This window comes from Musca domestica, unplaced genomic scaffold (assembly GCF_030504385.1).
Source record: "Musca domestica strain aabys unplaced genomic scaffold, Musca_domestica.polishedcontigs.V.1.1 1, whole genome shotgun sequence".
In the NCBI taxonomy this organism is placed as follows: Eukaryota; Metazoa; Arthropoda; class Insecta; order Diptera; family Muscidae; genus Musca; species Musca domestica.
The window spans coordinates 33811425-33837897 of record NW_026712114.1 but is presented as its reverse complement, the minus strand read 5'-3'; the positions used below and the strand labels follow the sequence as shown (position 1 = coordinate 33837897).

The 26473-nt window shown below is 36.1% G+C and overlaps 1 long non-coding RNA gene across 1 annotated transcript in view; it reads right to left on the bottom strand.

Annotated features, from left to right (window-relative positions):
• Nucleotides 1-11814: 11814 nt before the first annotated feature.
• LOC131802221 (uncharacterized) overlaps nucleotides 11815-26473 on the bottom strand; it is a 35808-nt gene continuing 21149 nt past the window's right edge. The window contains exon 3 of the long non-coding RNA XR_009342084.1: nucleotides 11815-12230. This is a non-coding gene — a long non-coding RNA (uncharacterized LOC131802221). The remainder of the gene's footprint in view (nucleotides 12231-26473) is intronic.

Sequence of the window (26473 nt, the reverse complement as noted above, 5' to 3'; positions counted from 1 at the left end):
ACTCTTTACCATAAGATTTGTCTCTTCGTTTGCGGTACTACGAAAAATTCGCTGGATTTTTATTTGTATAAAAATAATATTTTATGGAGACTTGTTGGCCTTCCAACTCGTCTATAAAAATTTTTTGGTCCACCAACTCGTCTATGGAGACTTTTTGGCCCTCCAACTCGTCTATGGAGAATTTGTGGCCCTCCAACTCGTCTATGGAGACTCGTTGGCTCTCCAACTCGTCTGTGGAGACTTGTTGGCCCTCCAACTCGTCTATGGAGACTTTTTGGCCCTCCAACTCGTCTGTGGAGACTTTTTGGCTCTCCAACTCGTCTGTGGAGACTTGTTGGCCCTCCAACTCGTCTATGGAGACTTTTTGGCCCTCCAACTCGTCTATGGAGACTTTTTGGCCCTCCAACTCGTCTATGGAGACTGTTTGGCCCTCCAACTCGTCTGTGGAGACTTTTTGGCCCTCCAACTCGTCTGTGGAGACTTGTTGGCCCTCCAACTCATCTATGGAGACTTCTTGGCCCTCCAACTCGTCTATGGAGACTCGTTGGCCCCCCAACTCGTCTTGTTCGCTCTCTAACTCGCTCTCCAGACACGTTGGCCTTCGCAACTTGTCTATACCAAATATTATGCCATATATTACTCCCTATGCAATGATCTTCAGATTCTGCAGATAATGGCATGGTAAAGATAAATATTTAAGTTCCAAAAGAAAATTGAAAAAAGGGAAAAATAAAAACATAAGAAACACATTTTGCTTTGTAAACTCGAAAAATATGATTTTTCATTGCCAATACAAAAAAGAGAGGGTAGTGGTGGGCTAGGGTTGGCATAATTCGGAATGTGTTTCACAATGTAATAACAAAAATAAATGTTCATGACGAAAGATAACTACAACAACCAGAGTATATAGGTGGTACATATGCATGTATAGTACGTACATAGTACATACATATATACACATTACATAGTATAGGAGAACACGTAACACATGACTACAGAGGAACTTTTATTTTTGTCTGTTGTTGTTGTTGTTATTTTTGTAAAAGTGTCTGTTGCTTTTGTTATCATTGCAAACAAAAAAAATAGAAATACAATAAAAACCAAAAACAACTGAAATATAATTGAAAATAATGACGTCATCTGGGTTTCACCATTACACACGGTAACAGCAGCCACCGTTTATTTTCTGATGACTAGTCAGGACAGGCCGTCAGACACATGGTCATCATCATTCTCGGTTTCAAATGTGGCTACAACACAATATGGTCAGACAAGCGGGAGGAGCATAGGGTGCTGGCGTGAGGTATTATTTTATGACGCTAGTCATTTGCGGTTAAATGCAGTCTGAATCGGCTAACAAACACAGCGCATATTGAAAAATGAATTTAATTACAAAACAAATATCCACATTTCCTTTTTCGTTGTCTTGTTCCTTATCAGACTAGGTGTAGTAAATTTTCGATACAAAAAACTGTAATTCATTGGATATGACACAGCTAATTTTACAAAGGTCTGCAGGCCTTCTATGGCAAGAAGACCTTTGACAGAATTTCTACAAATTGCCTACGGATCGAAAGCATGCTACAGGTCTTCTATGGCTAGAAGATCTTTCACTGGTCTACCATTAATCAAAGGACAGTCTACAGGTCTTTTGTGGATAAAAGATTAAAGACTACAGAGTGAGATGAAAAAACTGCAACCAACTTCAGACTGCTGTCATTTCTAAGCCACTCGTCCGACAGCTATCAAAATTATTCCAGTGACAGCTCATTATATTGTTTACAAGTGTACAAAAACATTTTGGTGAGAATTTTCCAGAAAAAAAGTTATTCGTGATGGAATTCAAGCGTGATAGTGCGATTTCTTTACCTTTAGCTGGAAAACCACAAGTAGCTATCGTTAGAGCATTCCAGCATTTAAATGTGAATAAATCTTTTGTGTCTCGTACCATCGCTCATTACCGTGATACTGGTAGCGTAGCCCGACGTGAAGGAAGTAGACGGAAGAAAACAAACAACATCAGCAGAATGGTTCGAAAAGTAAAGAAGCGTCTTGATCGCAACTCGCGTCACAGTGGCCGAAAAATGACTTGTTAGCTGAACATATCGCAATATTCCTCTCGGTAAATATTGAAAAATAAGCTCGGGGTAAAGCCATTGAAATTCAAAAAAGTGCAAGAACTTTTACCTGAACAGAAAGAAAATAGACTCAAAAGAGTGGTGGTGAACTGCCGAATTTGGGTTTCTCCGATGAGAAAACATTCGTTGTCCAGCAGTTTGTAAACAAACAAAATGATCGTGTTTGCTTGCCAGAGAGGTCAGGTTGGCCACCAGAACTCAAGCGCCGGCCATGGTGATGGTGTGGGCCGCCATAACAGCCGATGGTCGCTCTCCGCTCGTATTAATCGACCGTGGCATCAGAATAAATGCCGAATATTATCGCGAAAATATTCTGAAGGATGTATTAAAGCCTTGGGCATGCAAACATTTTGGACGCAGACCTTGGACACTCCAACAGGACTCAGCACGCGCCACCCAAGAATAGTTACAAAATGATGTTCATCGCTTCATTTCCAATCCGTTGAACTATTGTGTCTGGAGTATTTTGGAAAGCAAGGTTGGCACTAAAAAAATACCAAAGTGTCGATCACCTCAAGCAAGCGCGTCGCCGGGAATGGTCCAAAATACCACAGAGCCATAATGAGTGCCAAAGGTGACCAATTCGAACAAATCTTAACTTATTCTAAAATTTGATGCTGTTTCCGACATTTTTAGTTTTCATTCAATAAAATTAAAAAAAAATGTAAAAACTATGGCGTTTGACATTGTTGAAGTATTTTATCCCGTTTTTTTTAGATTCGTTGGCTCTGCAACTCGCCTATACATAGTCGTTGTGCCTCCTACTCGTCTATAAAAACGCGTTGAATCTCCAACTCATTTATTAAGACTCGTTGGCACAACTCTTATATAAAGACTTAATGGCGCTCCAACTTATCTAAGAAGAATCATTGACCGTCCAACTCGTCTATCGTCAGGTTCGTTGGAATAAAGCAAACAATTACGAATTAATCTTATTCGATATTATAGATTAAACTCACCACAATTTTTAATTTTAATTGAATTTGGAAAGTAAAACTCACTTAAAAATTTTAAAATTGTTCATCTTTAAATTAAAAATAAAATTGGACTAGGAAAGCCATATATTTATATAATGTAATTACAATAATAAATAAAAATATATTGTGCAAAAAATATATTTTTATTTATTATTGTAATTACATTATATGGGCTTTCCTAGTCCAATTTTTGGAGAATATATCCGTTACACATATTTTTTCCGTAAATTTTTCATTTTATTTTGTAAAAAATCAACCTGCCTCACGAATATCCCCTCAAATATGAAAACAAACGACCTTGTGAAAAACGTTTCATGACAGACTGTAGATTTATTTACATTTATTAGAAAATTAGTGAGATAAAAATATTTACATTTCCGTTTTCATGAAAAATATTATTTACGTAAATTTTGATAAAAATAGGTATTTCAAAAAAAAAAAAAAACACACACACACAAATGCCTCATTACAGAAAAACACAAACTACCAACAAAAAAACTCATTACACACATACAGATGTATTACCCAGATTTTTTTGGTGCTTTGAAAACAATTGAAGGTCATCACCTTGAGCTATAAAATAAGCATTTGTACAAAGCGTTTTTTTTCATCATCACCCAAACATAGCTCATACACACACGCTCACATCAAATAATTTGAAATTTCATTCAAACAAATTTTGCAATAGTTGATTTATTTCAATGAAAGAGAGCAGGAAGTCCACTTTGTGAATATGAACAATTTTTGTGAGTTTTTTGCGTTTTATTTTTACGCAAAATGTTTAAAATAACCTTTGAAATGAAATGTAAATAAGCCAAAAAAAATTGTTTTGAAATGTTGAAATAAATGATTTGTTGGAAATCTTTAGCTAATAATTTCCGCAATTTTTTCGGGATGTTGATTAGATTCACAAATTTGATGGGTGCCTTTATAGACTATTTGGCCTCCATATCGCCTATATAGACTCCCTGCCCAACCACTGAGATTCACAACTTTGATGGATGTCTTTATAGACTCCCTGTCTAAACAACTCGCCTATATTGACTCTATGGCCTCTAGCTCGCCTATATAAACTCTCTGGCCTCCAGCTCGCCTATATAGACTCTCTGGCCTCCAGCTCGCCTATACAGACTCTCTGGCCTAGCCCCTATATAAAATCTCTGATATCGAACTCTTCTATATATATCATCTGGCATCCAAACTTGTCTAAAGACTAGATCATCTAGTCTCAAACTTGTGATCACAAATAATAGCTAAAAACCCCGAAATGTCAATATTTAAGGAGTTATGGCCATTTTAAAGTATGCTATTTTTCCTCTTTCAAACTTGTGATCACAAATAATAGCTAAAAACCCCGAAATGTCAATATTTAAGGAGTTATGGCCATTTTAAAGTATGCTATTTTTCCTCTTTCAAAAAGTGATCACAAATAATAGGTAAAAACCCCGAAATGTCAATATTTAAAGAGTTATGGTCATTTTAAAGTATGCTATTTTTCCTCTTTAAACCTCTAGCTATCTAGACTCCAGGTCCTCCAGCTCGTCCATATACACCACCTGGACTCCAGCTCTCCTATACAGACTCTTTTGCGTCTATTTCGCTTATATATCAATATATATAAATCATATAACCTCCAACTCGTCTATGTGCACCATCTGGCACAACTCGCCATTAGCTATATAGACACCCTGTATTTAGCTAGAATATTTAATCTTTATTTGCTCCAGCTCATCTCTATATAGACTCGCTGGTCTCCAGCTCGTATACATAGAATTCCTGCCTTCCTACTCGTGGTCATTGACTATCTGGCCTCCAGATCATCTGTGCAGACTTCTTGACTCTTACGACGCATATAAAGTCAACTTTCATCTGTAAAAACTCATCGGACTTCAACCTCCAGCTCATCTATTTAGATCCTGACCTTTAAAGGAAACTTCTCACCATCTGAGGAATTTTCGCTCTTTACTTCTTTTTTTTTACCTCAGGTGTATTAGGTTATTTTTAACCTCAAAAAAAAAAACGAATTAAAGTTCTCCTAAAAAATATCTGATTTATACAGCTGCCATTGAACACCTGAGAGCAAAAAGAAGAACATGGATCCACAAAAAAAAAGAAAACAAAAATAAAAAGATATTTGCACTGTTCGGAAAAAAGAAGAGTCTGATACCAAAGGCCAAAGGCATCATTGGACATTGTAAACATTTGGATGACAGCAGGAACTGGAGACAACATAAATACCGCAAATAATCAAAATGAAAACAAAACATACAAGTAAACCCATAGCAAAGGATCATGATTCAGAGACGGCAAAATATTGGTGGCATTAAAAAATACGTCAAAAAAAAGAGAAGGAGAACCAAAAGAACAAAGACCATTAAAACAAAAATGTGGTGATGGCCAAGGAGAATGTTTAAAAAAAAAACGCATGGAAAAAATCTGCCAAGACAAAGTACACCCTGGAGAACTGTGCTTAGGCAAAGGGGGCATAAAGGAGTTAAGGTTGTTTTTTTTTTTTCCTTAATTTTTTGTTTTGTTTTCGCATCTCTGCTGTTGCTGCTTTTATGAGTCTCCTTGAACTCTTTCATCTGAGGACATCAGCAGTATGTCCGATGAACAAAAATAAAAGAAACGCATACAAATGTCGCAGTAGAACAACAACATCAACTACGGTATGAAAACAAAAGTAAAGGAAGCAAAGGAAAAAACAAAAAAAAAAAAGTATAAAAAATTACTCGCATTGCTTAACAAACATCGAAATAAATCAAAAGAGTGGAGAATGCCTCCACCACCGCCACATTTTTATACCCTCTATTACAAGATGGGGGATATTAAATTTATCATCCCGTTTGCATTACATCGAAGAGAAGCATAACTCAAGAACTCTTTCATATTCCTTTTTTCCAAATCAATCCTCAAAAGGGAAAACAACCAATTAAAATGATCTCTCTTGGAACAAAAAACAAGTTAAAAAGTATCAGTCGGTATTGCCGACAGATATATACCCTCAGCTTACGTTAGATTATTTAAATATATTTTGGCTAGTATTACGATTATTCAAACGTTTGGCCCTCTATGCAGCAGGTACCGAAGAAATGGGTCAATATTGTCCATTTCGTATTTTATGCCAAATCATAAAAACAGATAAAATTATTGAAAATTGTGACACTATGTGGGTGAGGTGCCAGAAGGGGTTCGAAGATATATGCAAATCTTGTGTTAGCAAAATTTTTGTATGTTTGAAATTTGCAGAGAGTTGGATGCTTATTTCGCTTTATTTGAGCGTTTTTTTTTTTTTCAAAATCTTGAACCCTATGGGAGGTACCAGAAGAAATGGTTCGATCTATACAATCTTTATAACAGATCTTGTGTTGATAGAAATATTCAGTTGTGCCAAGTCTAAATGGGATCGGATGTTAATTTGGCGTTTTATGAGCCACATGGGTCGACATTTTGTGGGGGAGGTACCAGAAGGAGTGGACCGATATATTCCATTTTAACATCAGATCTTAGGTTTATAGAAATATTGGGGTGTGTGAAATTTTAAGACGTTTGGTTCCTTACATCACATTTTATAAGAGTTATAATTATTCAATATTTTGACCCTTTGTGGTGGAGGTAATTGATGGAGTGGACCGATATAGTCCATTTTCGCACCTGACCTAGCACTTACGCAAATATTAGGATTCGCAAAGTTCGAGCAAAATTGGATCATCCTTTCTCTTTCTGTGCAGAAAATATATTTTTTGCAAATTTCGACCTTTGGTACTTGATGGAGTGATCCGATATTGTCAATTTTTGCACCTGGCCTTGCGCTGTTACAAATATTAGGATTTACAAAGATGGGGCAAATCGGATCATCCTTTCTCTTTCTGTGAAGAAAATATATATATATATTTTTTTTTTTTTTTGAAAAAAAAAAACGACCTTTTGTGGGGGAGGTACCAGAAGGAGTGAAGCGATGTATTCCATCTTCACACCAGATATTACGCTAATAAAATTATTGGGATGTGTGAAATTTGAAGACAATCGGACTCTTATTTCACATTTATTTATTATTCAAAATGTTAACCCTTTGTGGGGGAGTTACTTGATAGAGTGGACCAATATTGTCCATTTTCGCACTTGACCTAGCACCGACAAAAATATTAGGATTTGCAAGGTTGGAGCAAAATCGGATCATATAATATATTTTATATTTAGATCAAATATATTTTTTGAAAATTTCGACCTTTTATGGGGGAGGTTGGTAGTGGACCGATATAGCCCATCTCCGAACCAGCCAGACAGACAGACGGGCGGACGGACATCGTTAGATCGACTCCAAATATCCTGAAACGGATTTGGTCCAAAGAGACCTAGGGTCTAAAACCGTTATTTCGACTAGGCACGTTTTGACCGTATCAAATGATATACACCCTCTGTAGCCATATGGCTGAGGGTATAAAAAACAACAATTAAATGTCATATAACACAAAAAGAAACAAATGTCAAAAGATTAAAATCATAAACGGAGAATAGTCGGGTTAAGATAAAAGATGCAATAAATGTGTACAGCAGCCAGCAGCCACCTTCCTTCGAAAAGGACATATTTCCAAGTATCAATGCCATAATCGATGAAGGAGCAACCCATGTTAGATCTGTGCTGTATCCTATGGTCGTCGGCGGTCTATGTCAAGGTTGTAATGCCAAATATTCTTTTTTTATAAATAAACCAAAAAAAAGGAAAGGAAAGGAAAGAACTCATGTCTATCTGTTGGGCGTAAAATGACACTGACAGCCACAGCTAGCTAGTTGCTTTGCTAGTTAAGTATTTTGTGTGTTTTTTTTTTCAGGGTGGAGGAAAAAGTTCGAGGACAACACGAGTATTTTACTAATAAAACAGCCATGACGCGACCTTTACACTCACACACAGACACACACGCACACACATAGACACACAAGCGTTACGTTACAACCAACCAATTTTTTGTTGTTTGGGCGTATTTAACGTGGATATTTTACGTCAATATCGAATAGCAACTACTGCAACATCAACTACGATGACTACCAAGAAATCATTTTGATTACAAATTTTTAGTTGGGGCAACAACAGAATATTCATAGGCCATGCCATATTGAGGATTGTTAGTAATTCCTTGTAATTTAGTATTACAGAGGCAAAGACGAGGTGCGGTATACAAGGACAAGGAAAAAACTATTTCAAAGTTCAATACAAAGGCAGGACATGTGAGGGTTGTTGCAACAAGTTCATAGGATAACATATAGACCCTACTACAAAAGAATATATATCCTTGATCATCGTAAATTTCTAGGTCGTCGAGAACGAGGAAAAAACTATTTCGAAGTTCAATAAAAAGGCAGGTCATATGAGGGTTGTTGCAAAAAATTCATAGGATAAAATTTGGACGATTACTTAGAGTTTATATGTCTTGTATCAGCTTATCTTCTATACATAAAAGATTAGTGAAATAACTGACTGAGAATCAACGCCTAGACGAAGCGGCTGAAGCTGGTATCTTGAAATTTTGCACAAAGATGACGCTGGGTTTTTGGAAATTTCTACAAAAAGGTTACGAAAAGTACTAAAAATTCAATACGAAATGAGCTGGAATTCTGAAATTTGAATGAGAGACCCTGATGGCGTGAAGGATATATACACTGGTGGCCAAAACTAAAGCAACTGAAATTATAAGGAGAATGAATGCCCTGTAACTTTTTCAAAAATTAAAAAAATGAGAAAGTTTTTCTAGTTTTAAATTAGGTACTTTATTCACTTTTTAAAAACCTAAAACATAAAACCAAAATTAATTTTTATATAAAAAATAATGTTTGGTAAAGTCAATTAACCCGATTTTGGCTTGGACAAAACAAAAGCAACTCTGTTGTACATTCATATAACCGCTGCAATTTCAGTTGTTTTTACTGTGATATTTATCGCTTTTTGATTCCTTCGATAATTTCGCTTGTCATAAATCCTTTTTGAGAAGTTTTTTACAACAGTATGTGTTTTTCTTTTCGTTTTTTAAGTACTGCTCAAAAAAAAATTTAAAAATGGCTAGAAGCAAATACTGTACCTGAATAAAACAGCAAATTATCAGTGACTATCAAAACAACATATCACAGAAAATGATTTCCGAGAAATATTTCATAAATATGTATGTGATTTCATAATTATTTCTGTATACTAAGGCGGATTTTTGAAACTGGATCAGTAGTAACAGTCTATAACGGATGAAGGCCGTGAAAAACTTCAGCCCGTACTGATCCACAAATTGTGTGAGAAATAAAAAACAACTATTTAAGAGTTCAACTGGATTGGTGAGAGAGCAATCATTTGATATAAGCTCGAGATCAGTGCGTAGACGAGTAGTGGCAGCTGGTCTGCCTGCCCGTAAGACATCAAAAAACCATTTATATCTGAAAAAAATTAAAAAGGCTTTCGGAAACGATAATATTAAGTGGAATCAAGCTCAATGGAAAAAATATTATTTCTATGATGAGTCTACGTTTAATATTAAAGGCTCAGACGTGAAAAATTTTACCGTGAGAAGACCAAAAAATGAAGGACTCAAGCCGCAGTGTTGCAAAGGTACAGTGAAGCATGAGGGAGGGTCAAAAATGGCGTGGCGCTGTTTTTCTTTCTATGGACTTGGGCCTATCCATAAAATAAAGGAAGTTGTGGATCGGTTTGTTTACAAAGATGTGTTGGACATCACGTTGTTCCCTTACGCTGAGTAAAATATTCGGCTGATTTGGGTGTTTCAGCATGACAATGATGCCAAACTTGTATCAAAACTTGTCAAATATTGGTTGCGGGAGTCAAAAATTGATGTTTTGTTATTGCCGGCACAATCACCTGACCTAAACTCCATAGAAAACCTTTGGAGTATCGTAGATAGGAAGATCAAGCGAGATTCGGAAATAAATAAGCACAACATTTTCTAAAGAATTCAGGGTGCCTGGGAAAGCACACCCAAGGATCAAATTGAGCTTGTTATAGATTCAATGCCCCGTAGGTGTGCAGCTGCTATCAAAAATAATGGTTATGCTATCGACTACTAGCCAAAATTTAATTATTTTAAAATAAAAAATCAAAAGTTGCTTTAGTTTTGACCAAGCAAAAATTAGGTCATTCTAGTTTTCCACATATTATTTTTCGTTCAAAATTATTTTTGTATTTTTATTTTTAGTTTCTTAAAAGTGAATTAAACCCCTCATTTAAAACTGGAAAAACAATTACGATTTGTTTATTTTTGTAAAAGTTAAAGGACATTTATTGTCTTTGCGATTTAAGTTGCTTTAGTTTTGGCCACCAGTGTATATCAACAGGGTTTTTGGAAACTAAGGTTACGAAAAGTCCCAAAGCGGTATTAAACTTCTAAAAATTGAAATTTGGTATGAAAATCAAAGGAGTGGAAAGTAATTTTGATATATATGAAGGAGTTATAGAAAATGATTACTAAGTGTGCGATCTGTGTGAACTGGACTAAATTTTACTAAATTTGGAATAGTTGGATTTAGGGTTAATGGTTGAAGCTGGTATTTGGAACTTTTATATTGACGTTCCTTTTGATGGTAGGTTGTTAAAAGTGAGGTGGTTCTGGAAATGTTGAGCATAAGTGCACAGAAAGTACTAAATGGTACTATATTTGGTACAATTTGGTATTTAGTGAAAATATAATGGAAAACCACAAGTGGCTATCGTTAGAGCACTCCAGCATTTAAATGTGAAAAAATCTTTTGTGTCTCATACAATCGCTCGTTACCGTGATGCTGGTAGCGTAGCCCGACGTCAAGGAATTGGCCAACATCAGCAGAAATGGTTCGAAAAGTAAAAGAAGCGACTTGATCGAAACCCACGTCGCAGTAGTCGAAAAATGGCTCGTGAGCTAAACATATCGTAACATTCCATTCGGCAAATATTGAAAATTAATTTCAGGGCAAAGCCATTGATATTCAATGGCCGCAACAGAAAGAAAATAGACTCAAAAGAGCTAAAGAGTTGCTTGGCTTGGCCGAGGTCAGCTGAAAAAGTGCAGCTTCGGTTGGCCACCAGAACTCAAGCGTCGGGCATGGTGATGGTGTAGGCCGCCATAACAGGTCGCTCTCCGCTCGTATTTATCGACCGTGGCATCAGAATAAATGCCGAATATTGTTGCGAAAATATTCTGGAGGGTGCAATAAAGCCTTGGGCACGCAATCATTTTGGCCGCATACTTTGGACATTCCAACAGGACTCTGCACCATCGCACTCAGTGAGCGCCACCCAAGAATGGTTACAAAATGAGGTAACTCGCTTTATTTCCAGCGTACAATGGCCACCAATATCTCCGGATACCAATCCGTTGGACTATTGTGTCTGGAGTATTTTGGTAAGTAAGGTTGGCACTAAAAAAATACCAAAGTATCGATCATCTCAAGCAAGCGCCCCGCCAGGAATGGGGCAAAGGTGTAAAGGTGACCAATTCGAATAAATCTAAACTAATTCTAAATTCAATTCAATTATTTGTACGTAATTCTGTATTTGTACGAAAAATAATATATGGTGCTACCTTTGGTATTTGGTGAAGGAATAGATCTTACATTTTTTTATTGATGTCACTGTTGGTTTCTAGGGTTTACATATGGAGACGTTAAAATTTTTTTTACAGAAATTGTGGGAATGGTTTTACTAACATAAAAATGAAAGATTTTGAAGACTTTTTTGGTGTAAAAGGCGAAAGTCCGAAAATTTAGTACTATGTATGAAGTTGTGATTGAAAAATGTTGTCAACCTGAATAAATTATGCATTTTGAATGCCAAAAAGGCCTAACACAAACTGTTGGAACAAATCTAAATTTTTAAGATGGACTTTTCGCAGACGAAGTAGTAGCGATACTTGCTAGTTGTCTATATAGGTTAGCATTTTCCTGCCTGATGATTTTTGGGGTAATCGTTTAAAATGCGGTATATAGAGTGTGTAGTGTGTTCTGTCATATGTCGCAGAAGACTGCTAGCATAGCCTCATTATTTATTAAATCACTGATAAAGCAAAACCTCCAAATATGTGAAATACAGAAAGGAACTTACCATGCGTCCATGTAAATCGCATGTATGTGTTTTTTGTAAACTTACCTATAAAGAAAAGAAAAAAATAATTAGTAAAATTTAGAATAATCAAAAAAATATATTATAATATATACATGCGACTAATAACAAACAAAAACCGTTCATTTAAAACATTATTCTCTTGACCAGAGCATGGAAATAAGTTAGCTACTTATTATTATTATTTATTTATGAACAAATTTTTCAGTTTTATAATTAACTTAAATAAACTTAACTCAGTTAAGCTATTTTTTTTTTTTCTTTAAAAAACCTTACACTTTCCTAAAGAAAAATCAAGTTGTATCCCTAATAAATTAAGTTTTTTCCTTAATAAAACTGTGTTTTATTATTTAAACTTAATTTATCCAATATTCCATGCTTGAAAAAATTCCAAACAGCTTTCAATGGAAAAAGTTACCAAAAAATCAATTTTCATTTAATATTCAACCGTAAATGTGAATAACAAATTTATGTAAAATTGGACGAAGCAATTAGAGAGTACATTGTCCATTTTCCCAAGGAGAAACGCATAAAGCGGGAAAATAGGAAGGTGAGGTGCAGGGGTGGAGAGGTAAACGAAATTAATTTTTTTCTTCTAGAAGAAAAAAAAAAAACAACAACAACGACAGGAGGAGCCAATAACCTTTTCATTCTGTTTCTGTCTTGACGTACTGCTAATGGCTTGCCCAACCACAGCAAGCTAGGCAGCCAGATAATGTTAATGTTTGTTTGAACAAGTCTTTTAAGAAATCTTCCATTCTTTATGACTTCATATTGAATATACAACACAGAGGGAGAGAGCGAGAACGAGAACAATGAATTCGATTTTGTATACCTTGAAAATTGGTGGAGAAATAAGTATGACTACAAAAAATTGCTAAAGGTCTTTGAACGACCTTCGTGGGCCAAATACCTCAAAACAGCACACAAAGTGTTAAAATTCTACCGAGTATAAAGTTTCATATTCTTCTCCGTTCATTTTTTCGAACTTCGTTTTGTGTAAACCCATGGATTAACTTTGTATGGAAAGGTAATTGTTTTCTTGGAAGACGTTTTCTTTGTTTGTGTTTCCTCGACAATCAAACAAACGAACAGAAACTCTTCATTTATGTTTTCTTCTTTGTTTTTTGGTGCAGAGTTCATTATGTTCCGTTTATATAAGCCAGGTGTTGAACGTTTCCTCCTCTCTATATGTTGGATGGCATGATTTTTTTTCTTACTGACTCTGATGTGTTATACCGCAGCCAGCTAGCCAGCAGCAGTTACAGAGTAATTTTGGGTATTTTGGCTTTACTACTCATCATTATCATCGTCATTTAGTCATCAACGGCGATTTGCAGAAACCAATTACTTGAATATTTCATGTTTCTTTTTAATGTATTCTCTTTGAAAAAAATAAAAATTGCAAAAAAAATACATTGGGATCCAGTTGAAATCTCCAAAATATGAGTTTTTTTTTTTTTTTTTTTTTTGAAATTATTGGTGGAGTTTTTCACAAACTTTTAGAGCCTGTTTTTAGTGATGATTCGAAAGTGAATACGAAAGAGAAAGCACCAAGTCCTAAGAAAATTTCTTATATGTTTTTGGTTTTACGTTGATCCTTAGGTTCAGAACTGAGATGACGTCCTGAAGCGAATTCTACATGGATAATAAAAACAATAAAGGTTAGAGATGGGTTGATTTATTTTAAAACACCACCAGTATGTTGAATTCTAGAAAGTGCTCATCTACTTCGTCAATGAAAAGTTCAAATTAAAATTTTAGATTTATTCCAACATTTGTTTCAGTCATTTAAAGTACTCAAAATGCACAATTTGTTCAGTTTGACAAAAAAAAAATGACAAATTTTTGAATCAAAACTTCATACATCGTACTACATTCTCAGACTTTCAAGGTTTTCCTTATTCGAATCATCCAGTTCCACTCCAGCATTTAAATGTGAATAAATCTTTTGTGTCTCGTACTGGTAGCGTAGCCCGACGTCAAGGAAGTGGACGGAAGAAAACAGCAACATCAGCAGAAATGGTTCGACAAGTAAAGTGATCGAAACCCGCGTCGCAGTGGCCGAAAAATGGCTAGTGAGCTGAACATATCACAATATTCCATTCGGCAAAAATTGAAAAATGAGCTCGGGGTAAAGACACCAAAATTCCAAAACGTTCAAGAACTTACACCGCAATAGAAAGAAAATTGACTCAAAAGAGCTAAAGAGTTGCTTCGCTTGGCCGAAAGTGGTGAACTGCCGAATTTGGTTTTCTCACATGAGAAAACATTCGTTGTCCAGCAGTTTGTAAACAAACAAAATGTGCATCTTCGGTTGGCCACCAGAACTCAATCGCCGGCCATGGTGATGGCGTGGGCAGCCATAGCAGCCGATGGTCGCTCTCCGCTCGTATTAATCGACCGTGGCATCAAAATAAATGCCGAATATTATCGCGAAACTATTCTGGAGGGTGTATTAAAGCCTTCGGCACGCAAACTTTTTAGCCTCAACAACATCGCACTCAGCACGCGCCACCCAAGAATGGTTACAAAATGAGGTTCCTCGCTTCATTTCCAGCGCACAATGGCCACCAAAATCTCCGGATACCAATCCGTTGGACTATTGTGTCTGGAGTATTTTGGAAAGCAAGATTGACTCTAAAAAATACCAACGTGTCGATCATCTAAGCGCTTCGCCGGGAATGGACCAAAATACCGCAGATTTTGAAGGCCATAATTTGTGTCAAAGGTGTCCATTTCGAACAAATCGAAACTTATTCTAAAATTTGATGCTATTTTCAAAATTTTTGGCTTTCATTCAATAAAATTAAAAAAAAAAATGTAAAAATTATGGCGTTTGAATTTGTTGCAGTTTTTTATCTCAAACCAAATTTAGTACCTTTTTCCACTTTTCCTACAATTATTATTTCCGAGACCATCTCCATATGTCCAGGCTACACATGAACACAGCGACCCTAATATCAAATTTCAGAATTCAAGCACTATACTTTCACCCCTAACCAAATTGTACCAAATATAGTACTGTTTGGTAATTTTCGTGCACTTGCAGTACATATGTCTCAAACCACATTTTTATCACGAACCTTCCACCAAAAGAGACCCCCAATTTAGAATTTTAGAATTCCAGCTTCATCCGTTCACCCTAATTTAGTATCATATAGTACAACAGTTCTCACACTTAGTACACAGTTTCAAAACCAACCTTCATATATCAAACTTACTTTCCAACCTTGATTTTCATACCAAGTTTTTAGTTCTATCCCTTTACATAATACCAAATGGCACCCCATTTCAGAAGTCTAGTACAATTTATTTTAGGACTTTTCGTAACCTTAAATTTTGAATCAAGTTCGGCCGGGCCGAACTTTTAATACCCTCCACCATTTGGTACAAATTTGGCAATTTCCAAAAAATAAAATCCGTTAAAAATTCTGTTAAAATCTTAAAAATACCGAATGCTTATACGACGACTTGGACCTGTATAGGCAAATTTGTCATAAGTTATTACAATATTTAAATGCGAAACTTGAAGAAAAATCCGTTTATAATGTAGCTCAAATCATCAAAATACCGAATATGGGGGGTACCGTTATATGGAGGCTATACGAAGACGTGGACCTGAACAGACAATTTTCTGGCATGGACTGAAGTATCCATTACGAACTTCACATGCGAAATTTGAAACAATCCCGGTAAATAATGTCGCTAAAATCATCAAAATACCGAATATCGGGGGGTACGGTGTATGGGGGCTATATGAAGATGTGGACCTATATAGCCCATTTTCTGTTTTATGCTGCAGTATCTATTACGAACTTCAAATACCAAATTTGGAACGATTCTGCTAAATAATGTCGCTAAAATCATCAAAATACCGAATATCGGGGGGTACCGTTATATGGGGGCTACACGAAGACGTGGACCTGCACAGATAATTTTCTGTCTTAGGCTGTAGTATCCATTACGAACTTCAAATACCAAATTTGGAACGATTCCGCTAAATAATGTCGCTAAAATCATCAAAATACCGAATATCGGGAGGTACCGTTATATGGGGGCTATATGATACCTTGGACCTACATGGCCCATTTACGAACTTAACCTGCCTACTGGCAAAATATACATGTGTGCAAAATTTTAGCCTTCTATATCAATTTGTTCGAAAGATAGCGTGATTACAACATACAGACAGAGGGCAGACAGACAGACAGACAATCACACAGACAGACAGACGGACATGGCTAAATCGTCTTAGAATTTTACGCTGATCAAGAATATATATACTTTGTTGGGTCTGACATGAGTATTTCGAGGAGTTACAAACGGAATGACAAAATTAATATACCCTCCATAGTATGGTGGAGGGTATAAAAAACCATTTGCTACATCTATTCTGCAGCCCATCTGGGAGTCTCATTTCAAATATCATAATTCTAGCTTATTCCTTCAATTCAAAGTATTCAATGGTTAGCACATGTTAGCACTTTTCGTACCCTGTCCAAATGCCAAGCTTTTTAACACGCTTATCCACCAAGACGTGCAAAATTGCAGGATCCTCTTTCAACCGTTTCGTGTGGGCGTTGTTTCTCAGTTAGTCAGTCAGTTATATCACTACTCTTTTATATATATAGCCAAGATTAATTCAAATCCCCAGCACATCATTTCTGATGGATTTTGCGAAAAGTCTTCCACTGTGTCGCGGCGGCTTATGTTCGTTGAAATGAAATTCCTTTAATATTTCTGCTGTTTTGACCGTTGTTGCTGTCTTTAAATACCAACATGATTTATGATGTTTAATTTCATATAATTTTAGCGTACATATTTCTTTTCGCAATATATAACCAACCACTTATTTAAGCATTTTTTTGGACGTTTTTCTGTTGAAATAATTTATTATTTCCATTTAATTGTGCCGAAAAAAATTGTTTCAAGATTTATAACCATAAAAAAAAATCTAGATATATATTCTAAAAAAGAAATGTATAAAGAAAATGTGAAAATAAATATCCAAGGAAAATCAAAGGAAAAACCCCAGGTGATGATGAAGTCATCTACAGCAAAACCTTCCGCCCTAAGGCGTTGTCTTAATTTTCACTTAAAACAAACGTTCCCCACAACCCCCAATCATCATTTTTGGAAAAAAAAACTGAGGTATTTTCTTTTCTCACATGGAGTAGCAGTATTTCTTTGTCATTTCCTATTTCCTTCTACAAACACACACACACACACACATATGTATTTTCTTAACATTTAATTTTAGTTCCGTTCCACTTTACCAACACACCAGGCCCTCCTTTGTTTATGTCCCCCCCCTCCGCCCTTACTCCACACTACAGTTGCTGCTTATGTCTTTTGCAAAATTGATTAATGGAACTTCTTTTAGTGTGTGGAACGATGGCGACGACGCCGACCGACGGTGTGTTGGAGTATTACTTTTTTTTTTGATAGTGGCTTCCTTAGCTAAAATGGATGATTTCATAGCGTCGTCGTATGTTGCTTCATGATGATGATGATGATGACGGCCACATAGTTCATGTGGTGTCTGACTCAGGGAGTGGTCTCTGTCTTCTTTGTTTTAGCATTTATAGCTGCCTTTTATGGCTGCACAACACATGACGATAATGAGGACGCTGATGATGATGATGATGGTGTATCCATTTACAACCGTTTCTGCGTACATAATGATAATTTAGCTTTTACTGCACTTTACCACTGGTGTGCTCCCCGACTCCCTCCCTCTCACCAACACCCTTGTTATTATTTGTCCATCAAGTTGCCCAACAACCAAGTCCAATCAGTTTAATTTTTTTTCTCCTTTGTTGAAAAACTTTCTACCCATATATCTTCTTCATTTCCATCACTGAAAGTACACAGCAAAAACAAATTGTGTGTTTGGGTATCGTAAATTTTACGATATCATCAAACGAAGTTGTTGTCGTTATTATATTTGGTATTTACCGCTCTTGGTTTCGACAATATGACCACCACAGCACTAAAAGTTCTCCAACTTTTTGATGAATGTCTTCATCATAATGAACAAACACGAAACCAACCATAAATCCAATGACAAACAACTACGAGTGTGATTATTGAAAAATCTACTTCAAAACTAAATTTTATAAAATAAGATTTAAATCATTTGTTTGAAAAAAATTAAAAAATATATTTCAGATATGAAATATTCTGTAGTGTTACTTTTAAAGTATAAAATTTTTTATCAGAGGTTGTATATCAGATCTCCCGAAAGTCGCTCGGATTTGTTTAAAGAGTGAAAACCAAATTTTTCGATGTCGCTCGAATAGGAGTGAGCATATTATCCTCGTATCTGAGTGGAATCAAAATTCCTTCAAAATCGAGCAGATTCTACTCTTGCCGAGTGTTCTTTCAGTTTTTGTTTCCACTCATTTACATATTTAAATATTTGTTCTATGTACACCCACAACAAGAAATGAGTGAAGAGTAGATTTCGTAAAACGTCTCACCCTTCGAACAATCCTGCTTTCGATCATGTTTCCTTCCCGAGTGAACATTTACACATCTGTGCTCTGGTATATACAGGGTGAGATCAAAAACAAGTTAAAAAGCAGTAAGTTCGGCCGGGCCGAACTTTTAATACCCTCCACCATTTGCAACGAACTTGGAAATTTTTAAAAAATAAAATCCTTAAAAAATTCTGTTAAAATTTTAAAAATACCGAATATAGCCGTTATATTGCGGTCTATACGACGTGGACATACATAGGCATTGTTTGTCATAAGCCATTACCGTATTCAAATTCGAAACTTGAAATAAACGGTGAATAATGTAGCTAAAATCGTCAAAATATCGCATATAAGGAGGTGCCGTTAAATTGGAGCTGTGCGAAGACCTGGACCAGCGGTGGGTATTGTACCTAAAATCGTCAAAATAACGAATATAGGGAGGTACTGATATATGGGACCTATACGAAGACCTGGACCCGCACAGACAATTTTCTGTAACAGACTGTAGTTCCCATAACGAACTACAAATACCAATTTTGAAACAATTCCGGTGAATAATGTCGCTAAAATCATCAAAATACCGAATATATGGAGGTACCGTTATATGGGGGCTATATGAAAACGTGGACCTACATGGCCCATTTACGAACTTAACCTGCCTACTGGAAAAATCAACATGTGTGCAAAATTTTAGCCATCTATCTCAATTCATTCGAAAGATAGCGTGATTACAACAGACAGACAGACAGACAGACGGACATCGCTAAATCGATTTAGATATTTACGCTGATCAAGAATATATATACTTTGTTGGATCTGATATGAGTATTTCGAGGAGTTACAAACGGAATGACAAAGTTAATACACCCTCCATAGTATGGTGGAGGGTATAAAAACACTGCAACCAACTTCAGACTGCTGTCATTTCTAAGCCAGTCGTTCGACAGCTGTTAAAATTATTCCAGTGACAGTTCATTATATTGTTTACAAGCGTACAAAAGCATTTCGGTGAGAATTTTCCAGAGAAAAAAATATTCATGATGGAATTCAAGTGTGATAGTGTGATTTCTTTATATTTGGCCGGGAAACTTCAAGTGGCTATCGTTAGAGCACTTCAGTATTTAGATGTGAATAAATCTTTTGTGTCTCGTACCATTGCTCGTTACCGTGATACTGGTGGCTACGACGCCAAGGAAGTGGACGGAAGAAAACAGGAGTATCAGCAGAAATGTTTCGAAAAGTAAAGAAGCGACTTAATCGAAACCCGCGTTGCAGCGGCCGAAAAATGGCTCGTGAGCTGAACATATCGGAATATTCCATTCGGCAAATATTGAAAAACTAGCTCGGGGTGAAGCCATTGACATTCCAAAAAGTGCAAGAACTTACACCGCAACAAAAAGAAAATAGACCCAAAAGAGCTAACGAGTTGCTTCGCTTGGCCGAAAGTGGTGAACTGCCGAATTTGGTTTTATCCGATGGGGAAACATTCGTTGTTCAGCAGTTTGTAAAAAAATAAAATGATCGTGTTTACTTGCCAAAGAGGTCAGCTGAAAATGTGCACCTTCGGTTGGCAACCAGAACTCAAGCGCCGGCCATGGCGACGGTATGGACCGCCATAACAGCCGATGGTCGCTCTTCACTCGTATTTATCGGCCGTCAAAATTCAGAATAAATGCCGAATATTATCGCGAAAATATTCTGGTGGGTGTATTAAAACCTTGGGCACGCAAACATTTTGGCCGCAGACCTTGGACATTCCAACAGGACTCAGCACAATCGTACTCAGCACGCGCCACACAAGTATGGTTACAAAATGAGGTTCCTCGCTTCATTTACAGCACACAATGGCCATCAAAATTTCCGGATACCAATTCGTGGGACTATTGTGTCTGGAGTATTTTGAAAAGCAAGGTTGGCACTTAAAATCACCTAAGGCAAGCGCTTCACCGAGAATGGGCCAAAATACCGCAGAGCAACATTCGGGCAGCTTGCGACAGTTTCATTGGCCGTTTGAAGGCCATACTTCGTGCCAAAGGTGACCAATTCAAACAAATCTAAACTTATTCTAAAATTTGATGATATTTCCGACATTTTTTGCTTTTGTATGAAAATATAAATTAAAAATTAAAAAAAAAGTAAAAATTATGGCGTTTGACTTTGTTGCAGATTTTTATCTCACCCTGTATATCGGCCCGTGCATTCTGACACCTCCCCCACAGAGTGGTCAACATTTTGAACGCTCATACAATGCGAAAAACCATCCGATTACTTTCGAGCTCGACATATCCCAATATTTCTATCAACACAAGATCAGGTATGAAAATGGGATATGTCGGATCACTCCTCCCTTAACAGGTTGAAATTTTGGAAATGTATAACTCTCATAATATGCAAAATAAACACCCGATTCTCTTCAAGCTTTACACGTGTCATATATGTTTATTAACACAAGAACTTGTGCCCCTTCTGGCTTCATCACCCGCAAAGGGACACCACAATTTTGAATATTTGAATATCTCTTCTAACTTGTAGACGATTCTTTTCAAACTTGGCATATCTAAATATTCTTCTCAACCGGAGATCTTATGTGAGTATGGAATTTATCGGCTCTTCTCATACCATAAAAATAAGTGTTGGGTTTTTTTATATGTTGCACAATCCTTTGGTCCACTATATACACACCTTGCGCATATTTCAACATTTACGAAAAATTACCTCATATCTCATACGATACGATGAAGGATATAGGAACGATATAGCATAAAATTGACACGTTCTAGTATTTATATCAGTCTTAGGTTAGCTAAAACATACGCCATATTCGCCCAATACTTAGCTAAAACATACGCCATATTCGCCCAATACTTTGGAACCTCAGCACCATGAGATAAATACAAATTTTAAAATTAAATTATAGGGACTTCCAGTTTTGGCAGTGAAATGAGTTGGTAAAAACTCTTCAATGCACCGCAAAGTTTAAGATATTGACTTCCTACGTAGATCGTATTTAAGGCCCAACCCTCACGAAATTGTGAATGGTTAAGGTTAGGGTCAGGATAGAAGCCTATTGTTTTCGGAGATGAACGCTTAAAATGGTAGAGATTAAAATGTACCAACGACAGAAAATGTTCCCTTTGCAATTTTGTATTAATAATGTCTGAGTATTCGAAGAGTTGTTAACTAGAATTCTGTATATTCTATCCTTTCCCAGTTGTTCTTTCGTGTCCTTAAATATTAAATGTTGAAATATTGAACATCTTTATGTACATTTCCTAAAATTAATCAAGAAACCTTTTCCATTTTTCCAGAGATATACCCTCAGCCTATGTTCGATTATCTAAATATATTTTGACTAGTGCTGCTCTATGGAGCAGATCCCGAAGGAATGGGCCAATATTGCCCATTTCCTATCGGACCCAAAATATGATATAAATATTTCGACAGATGTGCCAAATCTAAATGGAATCGGATGCTAATTTGGCGATTTATGAGCTTCATGGGTACTCAAAATTTCAATATTTTGTGGGGGAGGTACTTGATGGAGTGGACCGATATTGTCCATTTTCACACCTGTCCTAGCACTGACGCAAATATTAGGATTCGCAAAGTCGGAGCAAATTCGGATTAGCCTTTCTCTTTCTGTGCAAAAAATTTGTTTTTTTTTTTTTTGAAAATTTCGACCTTTTGTGTGGGAGGTACCAGAAGGAGTGGGCCGATATTGTTCATCTTAACACAAGACCTTGGGTTAATATAAATATTGGGATGTGTGAAATTTGAAGACAGTCGGACTCTTACATAACATTTTATGAGAGTTGTAATTATTCAAAATTTTGACCATTTGTGGGGGAGGTACTTGATGGAGTGGACCGATATTGTCCATTTCCACACCTGCCCTAGCACTGACGCAAATATTAGGAATTTCAAAGTTGGAGCAAATTCGGATTATCCTTTCTCTTTCTGTGCAAAGAATATATTTTTTGAACATTTCGACCTTTTGTGGGGAGGTACCTGAAGGAGTGGACCGATATTGTTCATCTTAACACCAGACATTGGGTTAATATAAATATTGGGATGTGTGAAATTTGAAGACAATCGGACTCTTACATAACATTTTATGAGAGTTGTAATCATTCAAAATTTTGACCATTTGTGGGGGAGGTACTTGATGGAGTGGACCGATATTGCCCATTTTCACACCTGACCTAGCAATGACGCAAATATTAGGATTTGCAAAGTTGGAGCAAATTCGGATTATCCTTTCTCTTCCTGTGCAAAAAATATATTTTTTGAAAATTTCGACCTTTTGTGGGGGAGGTACCAGAAGGAGTGGACCGATATTGCCCATCTCCGAACTCGATCTAAGTTTGACAAAAATATTACGTTGTAGCCAATTTGGACCAAATCGGATACTCCCTTCGAGAGTTATCGTGCGCACCAGCCAGCCAGCCAGACAGACGGACGGACGGACGGACGGACATCGCTAGATCGACTCCAAATGTTCTGAAACGGATTTGGTCCAAAGAGACCTAGGGTCTAAAACTGTTATTTCGACTAGGCACGTTTTGGCCGTATCAAATGATATATACCCTCTGCAGCCATATGGCTGAGGGTATAAATATATTTAAATTTAATTAGAAAGAGCACAACAAAAGTGCAATTTTTGATAATGACAAGGATGATGAGGAGTGGTGGGGCGGCGATGGTGTGGCTAATACAACAAAACAGAAATGAAAAGTTAAAGACAAAAGAAAATAACAACAACACATATATGCACAGCACGCACATACATATAAATAATGTATAAATTTCCATCATCGCAACTTTAAGGATATTGACCTTGTCGCTATCTTTGTTATATAGGATGATGACGATGATGGTGGTGTTCTTTGTGTTAAGAGAGGGGAGGAAATGCGAATCAGAGAATTTCCATGGATAAGAGAGAGAGAGAGAGAGCGCAAAAAGGAGAATCATCAACCAGCCAATGATGATATCTTTCACAGCAGTGTCATTTTTGCAAAATGTACAACAGATGAAGAAAGTACATGCGGGTAAATACAATATGTACACATGTAGTACGTACTACATACAAGAAAGTATACAACACACTATGTACAAATGTACTTATTGTTTGTACATTATGTACCAACAAAACAACAAAGGAAATGAAGAAAAATCACTTATGGCAATGACAGCAAGTTGTAGAGGACGATGATGATGATTAAGAAGAAGAAAAACGGGAGAACATAAACACAAGAGTAACACACACGCACAACAAACACTGGGGAGGCGACGATATCTAAAGGCAAAGTAAACAAAATTTCCTCATGGAGGGGGGGTAGAAAGAGGGAAAAGAGAAAGGTTACCAACCATATGGAGGAGGAAAGTGCAGCATTATACACCATAATCATCATCAGCCTCATCCCAAAGCAAGGCAACAAAATGAATATGGGTTGTAAAGGAAAGAATAAAGAAATTAAATGGAAGCCATGTCACAGTAACAAAAGCATTCGAGCGACAGGCATACTCTTCTGCAGCGATGCCAACTTAGTGCTTTTCGCGCTATTTATGGTGCTTTTTAGACCCCTAAAAACGCCAAAATAGTGGGCATAGCGCGAAACGAAAAAAGCACTGTACGTACGATTTTCATCTTTTCTGTTGGTGCTTTTAGCGGGTTTTAAATTTTCAAATGTGGCAATGTTAATACATTCAAATATTTTGATAGTATGGCAAGTTCTTTACTCCAAATTTTTTACGTGTCTTTCATGGTAGAAGAATACAGGTAGTCGCTTCAACACAGCTGCTGGGACTATGACATGTGAAACCGATTTTGGGAATTTAAAATTTTGAATGAAAAATTATTAAAATTTGTAAAAATTGTTGAGAAATGCATCGTATAAGAAAATATATAAAAAATTTACTTATATTTGACAAAACAATTTTAAAATTTTGATATATCAATGTTCGCAAGCGTTGATGCTTCTACCTATATTCTTCTACCATGGTGTCTTTCATTCCTGTCATTGAAGATCTTTTATTTACATGTAACTCTTTTTTAATAAACCAAAATAAAAGGAAGAATTTTGTGTATTATAAACCAATTGAAGGAAAAGTAAAATAAACGAGAAAAAAACGCGGATGTCATTTCTATTATGGAATTGAGTATTGATAATTGATAGATCTGGATAGAAGTAAATGATTTCAAGGTTCCATAGGGCAAAATCCCTTTCAATATTTATCAGAATTCGTTATAAGACTGTTAAGCTTCCCATAATCAAATGCAGAAGTAGAAAGAGCATTCAGTGCTATGAATTTATATAAATCGAAAATCGGAAACAGACTATCCTTAAGTTCTGTAAATTCTATTTTACATATTAAATATGGCCTTCGTCGAGAGAATACGTGCTGTGACAAATATGACATGCCGTCAAATGTCTGTAAAAAAAATTTCTACACAGAAAGTTTACAAAAAGTCAAACTATTTTTTACAAACTGTCTTATGGCAAAATGAAGAAACTGATGCAGACATTTCAACGGCATTTGAAGCTATGGGTTTTATGGGTAGGTGAACATAATTGTTTGTACCACATGTAAAATGTTCCTAATATATCATATTTTTTTTTAAAATATGTATGCACTTATGTAAATATATGAAATGTTTATATAAGATAAATTTTTGAATAAAACAGTACTTAGTTTAAAAAAAAATTATAAATTGACAATTTTGGCATTTTGGTTAGAAAAAAATACATAGCGCTTTTTACGTTTTTTTTAGGAAAGTTTTTACGCCATTTACGCTTTTTTGGTTTTTAATTACGCTTCTAGCTCTCAAAATGTTGGCAATACTGCTCTTCTGCATTACTTGGAGGCACGCAATTTGTGTACAACAAAAAACGTTGGGGGTAGACTACAAACAAAGTTATGCGGCAGCTATGTCTCCCTGTCTCCTCGTCGTTTGTTTTTTTTTTTTTTTATCCTTTCCCCCATACTAAAAGGGAGCAAATGTATGCGTTGCAGACAGACCAAGAAAAAACAACAAAACAAAAGCTCCCCGCGAAAAAAAAACAACAACATATTGTGCCATATTTTGTGGAGAGTTATTGTTGACTTGAGAAGAGGAGGGCGGGTTTGTTGTGCTGTTGTTATTGTTGACTTGAGAAGAGGAGGAGGTTGTTGTGTGGATGTTTGTAAATACCATCAAACTACCAGCAATACTGGCGAGCACATCCTTTCTAGTCCTTATATAGTACTACTAGCTGCTGTTGTTGTTGCTGTTCTAACTTGTTTGTTAACTTTCCATGTCTGTTGCTGAGAACTGCTGTACGGTATTTACTGTATTATATACAGATCACAGAGGGAAGGTGGGAAGGCGTTGGGTTTTAGGATTCAAGTTACCCTCAGTGTTAAAGACAAATAATGGTTTAGTCCACATGCAATTGTAAATAAAGCTGCATACGCTTATGTAGTGGTGTGTTGTATTATGCGGGATTGCAATTTAAAGGGAATGACTTGATATTTGCTCTTTTTTGTGATATGTCTTGTGTGTAGTAACACATGTTTAATTTAAATTGTTCTCAAGAATTTTTAATTAAGCTGAATATTCCATTAACATATTGCATGAAGAATAGAAATAGAAAATATTTTCATACATGTTTATAATAAAAAGAATAAATAATAATAAAAATATTTATTTTTTTAATTAAAAAAAATATATTTAAAATAAAAAAATGCTTTAAATCAGGCCTCCGAAAAACTCGTTCGAAATTGTACAAAGAGTGAAACGCACTT